Here is a 6,830-nt window from a genome sequence, read left to right as displayed (position 1 = left end):
TTGCACAAGACAGGAAACGGACAGTCACAGATTGGAGGGTTTTCCCCTAAATCATTGTGCCTTCTTGTTTCCAGTAATATTCCTCTTTTTTTCTCTGTCTCCATTCGCTTCCATTTGTGCAATCCAAATCGGATTTTTTTCCCTCTAAAATAAGGGACAGAGAGGCCCCCTAGTGGATCTCTCAGCTGCTACTATCTAGGGCTGGAGTTTTCACCCTAGGGTATTGCAGAGGTCTTCAAGGGGGAACATCAACTGATATAGATATTAGACTAGTTTTACAACAGGCTACATAAAAGCACTAGCCAAGTCAGTACAAACTAAAAATTCATACAAAGACTTGATACTGCTCTATAATCTATATCTTGAAATGTAAGTACAATATTTATATTCCAATCGACTTTATAAAGTTATGGTAAAAATGAGACAAATAGCTATTTGTCAGTACTAGTGTGTGACCCGTTTGTATTTTTAATGTCAGATTTTGTAAGCAAGTCGTTTTAAAGTGAGGTGAAACTTGGGGTACACAAGACAAATCAGGCTCATGCAAGGGGTACAGCAGTCAGTTGCGAGCCACTGATCTAGATCGCATGAAGCACTGGCAGTGAAGGGGCAGGGGGATTACCTGAGTGTCAGCCACATTTTCAGAAGAGGCCACGGATTTTAGTGATACCTCAATATTTCAGGGGCTTGGATTGTGAGAGTGTGGGCCTGATTTTCAGAGGGGGTGCGGTGGAACAGAATGAACAGAATTTGTGGTTGCTCAGCTGTTCTGAAAATCAAAGCCAAGGTCTCGCAGTTAGGCAGTCAAAAATCAGTACTCGTGACTCAAAATCATGGGCCACATCTGCTGCAATGAGTAGGTGCTATAGAGTGACGGCAATATAAATCCATTCAGATTGGAGCTGTGCACCTGTTGTTTGTCCAGTCCAATCCAATCTGACTTTGGTAAGGCCAGAATCTGAGGACTGATGTTCTTCCTGAAGGTTAATATTTTACTGGGTACCTGTGTATGGTACCTGAACCTTGTGCCTGGATGTGTTCTACTTCTACGTGGCTGTCTTGATACTTGCATATAAGAGTTCTCTTTATCTAGTTTTCTGTCTTTATTTTAATCTGCGTATCTGTTAGTCCTGTGCACTTTCTTAGGTGACTGTATTAATATTTGTGTAGGGGTTTTCATGCTAATATTAGCTATTTATGGGGCTAAGACCATGTGAAATTTCATATTCTATGGTACTTCGACTTTCCAGGGACTATAACATTGATTCGATCTCACATCAGCTGGGGCCTCCGATATGTCACCCTAAAGCATTTATGTGTGTGGGTGATTCAGGAAGACATGGTATATTCCCGTTTCCTATTTACTGGGGTTGTCGCTCAGGTTAGGGCAATACAGGAAAGGGGGGTATCCCAGATGACCTAATAGGTCTTCTTCAGCTCTGGACTCTGCAATTGTGCAATAAAGTCATGTTGATTGTATTGTGAGACCCACCATCTAATTCTAACCTCATCACGATCATGAAGCAGAGTCATCAGCTGAAAACCAGGGACTGCTGATTCATTCCTCTCCTACTCTAGTCACATCTATTGCTTCCTCACTGTACATTTCTTGTTCACTGACTGCAGGCTTGCATTGGTGTAGGGAATGACAATGGTGGCTGTGCAGAGGGCCTAGAGACAGAGCATTGGATGGGCCTAGAGACAGAGCAAAAGTTCTGTACAGCCCCAGTAAGAAATTTGAGAGAGAGAGAAACAGGCCAGTGCTTTCAACACACTTATTCAGGGGGCTTTAAAGCCAGTGTAAAATACATCTGTGTTTTGGTTTAACAAGAAACAATTTTAAGTAAAACTGAAAATTATTTAATTGCGCCAAGATCGTACTTTAAAAATATTTCACATGCTCAGTTATTCTAGACCTGTTTTACAGAAATCCTGAGCACCAGAAACTCCCCCTGAATTCAAAGGTAGCTGTAGGCACTCAACACCTGTGAAAATCTGGCCTTGTGTTTGTACTGCAAAAAGAAACAAAAAAGGAAAATCTTCCAAATGTAGAGTACTTTTTCTGTGCGCATGTGTACACACACACGGTAACTTGCCTTAACTTTTATGCATGGCAAGATGACATGCACAAGATGGGTACACAACTGTCCAGTGCCATTTTAGTTGTAGAATCAATTATTCCCACACTATCTCCTTAGGAGAACTATATCAAGAGACGTTTGTATCTTAGTTTTCATGGGAAACAGTAGCTTGAAGATTTAAGGTCTGATTGCTCTGGCCTATGACTGTCATCATCTTTAATGGTCTTTGTATTACATGGGTCCAATCCTTCTCCCATCGGATATGAATAAATCCTGTTGACTACAATGGGAGTTACTCATACTCAACAGGGTGAGATGAGGGCCCCAGACAAGCCTGTAAATACATCAGAAGTGAAAGGAAAGGAGGGCAGTGCATCTATATACATCAGAAATGACTTAGACAATCAGAATATAAGTGACTTGTTACTTTGGATGCTGTAGTCTTAGTTGGTTAAAAAGTCCATGTGTCTTGTACTAATGGAACATGGAGGAAATCAGACACTGTGGTGTTGAGATTGGATAGATGGATTTATTTCACAGAATTCCTGGTGAAATGTCATTTTGTGCCAATCTGGGATGTGGCATGTTTTAGACTATATAGAGGCCACTACCCAGGGCAATGCAAAGAGTGATCATTTATTTGTTAAATTTTGATGCTGAGTGGAAGCTGCCCAAACATCTCCAAACCACAAAGTGAAGTAAACAGTTTGACATAATATATGTAGCAAAAACAGCCCTTAGCATTTCTCCAAGATCTTTCCTCCAAAAACCTCCAAGTGCTTTGTAGAGGCAAATATTTTATTCATGGGGAAACTGAGGCACAGAAAAGTTAACTGATTTGCCAAGGTCACTCATCAATGGCAGAGTGAGGAAAAGAATCCAGATCTCCCAGGTGCTAATCCCATGCTCTTGCTGTTCTGCTGCCATTCCCAAGTAATATGCAAACCAAATAATAATCTACAGAGAATAAAGTTATATGTTCCCTGGTTAGGAGGTCGCTGAATGTTTAGAATCAGGGAGTATGCAAAATAAATAAGGGATCACAGGCTAAAAGGCTCAAGACTAAACTTGGAAAGTATTGAGATAACATATATTAAAGGTAGATGTTAAACTGATGCAATTGCTGGTCATGTGTGATGATAACAGATAATCACATCATCACTACAGAATAATGCAATTCTCTTATAAAGAAGATTTGCACACACTGTTCAAGGAACTAAAGCTCTCTCTCCCTGAGTGATGTGGTGATGACATAGAAATTATTTTCCATGAAGGTATAAAACTGGTAACATTTGATTTAAAGTGATAAGATCATTACGTGTTTACAGAGATCATAGGGTAGCATGTGTTGTTCATTTGTTATTTTACCATACTTGGTTTTTCTATAGTATATTCTTCTTGCTCCCTTTGGTCAGTTCAATTAACAGCAGCTCAGACAGAAAGATTGCTGCATTTCTTACTTGTGCTAAGCCCTAAAAGGTCAAAGCTAAGAATATGTAAAAACAGGAAGAGAGAACAAGACAGGAATAGAACATTTGCTACCTCTCATATTCATAAGAGGGAAGGGAGATACTTCTCCCAAATTAACATGATCACATATTGCTTAGCTGGAGCATCCCTGAAACAGCTGTTTAATTTCCTATTTTCAGCACCATGCATGTTGATTCAGGTCCTGATCTTGCTCCCAGTGGAGTTGAGGTCAAGCGCCTATGAATTTCAATAGGAGCAGGACTGGGCATTTATTCAGGATTTTTACACAGCACAAGTTCCTACACTGTGGCCTGATCCTTTATGAGGTACTCGCAACTCCCAAACAGCCTGTTCCTGCTCTTGCGGAAGGCAGTGGCAAAACTTCAGTGTGAGCGGAATGAGCTGCACTGAAGCCAAAGTCTTCACCTTGCAGGGGGCACCCTGCACTTTACAAGACCAGAGCTTTGGACTTCACCACATCTTCACAGAGTGGGCCTTCTCCACACAAATACGCACTGGCTGTGCTCCAAGGAGTAGGGAATCCAGTGCCCAGGAACTGTGGGACTGCAGCTCCATTCTGGATGGGGGTTATGAAAAGGATTAACTCTGCATTCAGTTCCGATGTAATCACAACGGTATCAAGTTGTAACACATCACACAATTTTCACAACTCTAAAAATAAATTTAAGCAGTTTGTTAGAACCAGTTTAGCAGCCAAAGGGCTAATATATGAATAACGTTAGACTAACAATGGCACGGAACAATAACCAGGGAACAATGGCTTAACTCACTACTGAAAATAGCCAAGTTTAAAAAAAACCACCTAATTTTTACAAGATCCAAGAACCAGCTGCGGCAGCCCTTTTTTGGTATCTCCAGAGATGTTAGTACTCCCCTGTACATTTCAGAGAGGATATGTCAGCCATTCTGAATTACTCCAGATTCACACCAGCGGTCAGAATGTGACTCATGGGCTTGAATGGGAGAATTCTCTGAGTAATAAGGGTTTGGATCCTGACAACAGTATTTTAACTTTCCTTGGCACCGTATCTCTTTTTTATCTTTCTTCTTCTTTGCTCTGTTGTTACGTTTCACCTTCCCATTTAGTGTGCGTCGCCTCATTCTGCTCTTACTTAGACCCTGGTGAATCAGGAATAATACCGAAGTCAGTAGAATGGGTTACATTAATGTGTAACAGGACTGATATCAGGACCAGTATCTTTGACTGTAGGCACACTATGTACCAACCCTTCAGTTAATTTTTAATAAAGCACCTTTCATCTATAGCTCTCAAAGCACTTTACAACGGAGGGCAGTACCATGATCCTCATTCCACAGATGGGGAAACTGAGGTGCAGACAGGTGAAGTGATTTAGTCACAGCTAGCCAGCAGAGACAAGAATATAACCCGAGTCTCCTGAGTCCCACTACAGAACTCTATCCACTGGGCAACACAGTCTCTCAGGTCGCTCATCTGGGGTTGTATCTTTGGACTTGATTCTGCTACCCTTACTCATACTGACTGGTACCTCACTTTGAGAGTAGGCCCATTGATTTCTGCTGAACTTCACAGAGTGTGGTCCTAGGGTGGCAGAAATAAGCCCAAAGAAACAAAGCCAGTTTTTCTCATCTGGTTGATAGTTGAGATTTAGGGTGTTTTACTCCCCAGGGCCACTTTGCCAAATCCCAGCCTATATATGTAAGTGGATAAAACTGAATTCATTTGTTACTGAAAGAGACAAAATTCAGCCGCCAGAGGACCAACCTGCAAAGATATTGTGCTCACGTGAGTGTGACTGAATTTAGTGGTCATTAGATGAAGGTATGAGACCATAACAGATAGAATCACATTTTTTTGTCAGACTAGTACATAATGGCAAATTTAAGACAACAATGCTGAGCCTGCAGACATAGTGACTAGGCCTGGGTGCATTTCACGAAGGACCTCCATTCTGTTTCCATGGTATGAACAGATGTTTCTCCAAAGGGCCAGATTCCCACCTCAATTACACCATGTAAGGCCTCAATTCTATTTCCATTGACCTCAATGGTGCAGGAATGGGCCCTAAATGTGGAGTAGGTCCACTGAAATTCACTGTAGAATAGACCAAAATCTGCCCCCAGACACTATGATTTGGGCCTGATTTTCAGAATCGCTAAGTACTCCCACCACTCCAGAAGGAAAGGGGAACCAAAGCATTAACTAGCAATGATTAACCTTAGAAATAATGGTTTCCTTTTCAGACACAGAGCTGTGCCTCTTCTTAGTACAACGACGTCTGATCCAATTGCATCTATTAAAGACAATTCCTGAGGGAGACAGCTATATGTAACCAGATGTTTCAGCTGTGGAAACAGCAATCACGGGTACAGTGGTGTCATGGGCAGTTTAAATTCTTACTGTCTGAACAAGAAGTTACGTATATAAATAATGGGTGCGTTTGTGGGAGCAGCTGTCAATGGGGAAATCCCCTTATCCTACCATAATCCTACATTCCATAACCCCTGGCAATTAAACAAATGTTATTTACGCTACTGCTTCCTCCATGGGGGACCTTCAGTACATGCAATCCTTCCTCAGTCTTTTCAAGTTTCAGTCTCAAAATATGTTTGCAAGTGTTCTCTATTTGGGAACTTGGAAGTGTGATGATGTTAAACCCTGGTTGATGAAGGGCATGAATAAAGGGATTTAACTCAACTAGAGTTTAATAAGAAATGGGCTCAGAAGTAGCAGGTGAGAATTTGTTTGCACAGCAGAAATCTTGCATTGGCTCCAAGAGATTTAAGTGTCTGCTGAGAGGGGAGAGGTGTGCACAGGACGATCTATGTACAATGCTTATTTGGCCTTTGTTACTATAGTACCTGAGCACCTCATAAACTTTCATGTATTTATTCTCATCACACACACTGGGAGTCAGAAGCTGCTATATTCTAAACCTGGTAGGACAATAATTCCCTCTGTCCCCTGCCTCAATTTTCTCATCAGTAAAATGGGGATTTGGGCCCGATCCAATTTCCATTGAAATCAGTGGTGAGAATCCCATTGATTTCAATGGAGTTGGATCGGACCCATAGCCCTTACATACCAAATAAAGCCACAATCCCACAGGTCATTCCATGCAATCAGCCCCCTGCGTCTGTTGAAGCCTATGGTGCTGTGCACTGACAGAAGGATTCACCTGGGCAAAACAATTTGCAGGATCGGGGCCAAAGGGAGGAAAAAAAGTTAAAAATCTGGGTGCAGCCATGAGCAAATGTTAAATAATAAAGGAAATATTA

This window comes from Chelonoidis abingdonii, chromosome 13 (genome assembly GCF_003597395.2).
Source record: "Chelonoidis abingdonii isolate Lonesome George chromosome 13, CheloAbing_2.0, whole genome shotgun sequence".
Taxonomy (NCBI): Eukaryota; Metazoa; Chordata; order Testudines; family Testudinidae; genus Chelonoidis; species Chelonoidis abingdonii.
This window is presented reverse-complemented; position numbering follows the sequence as displayed.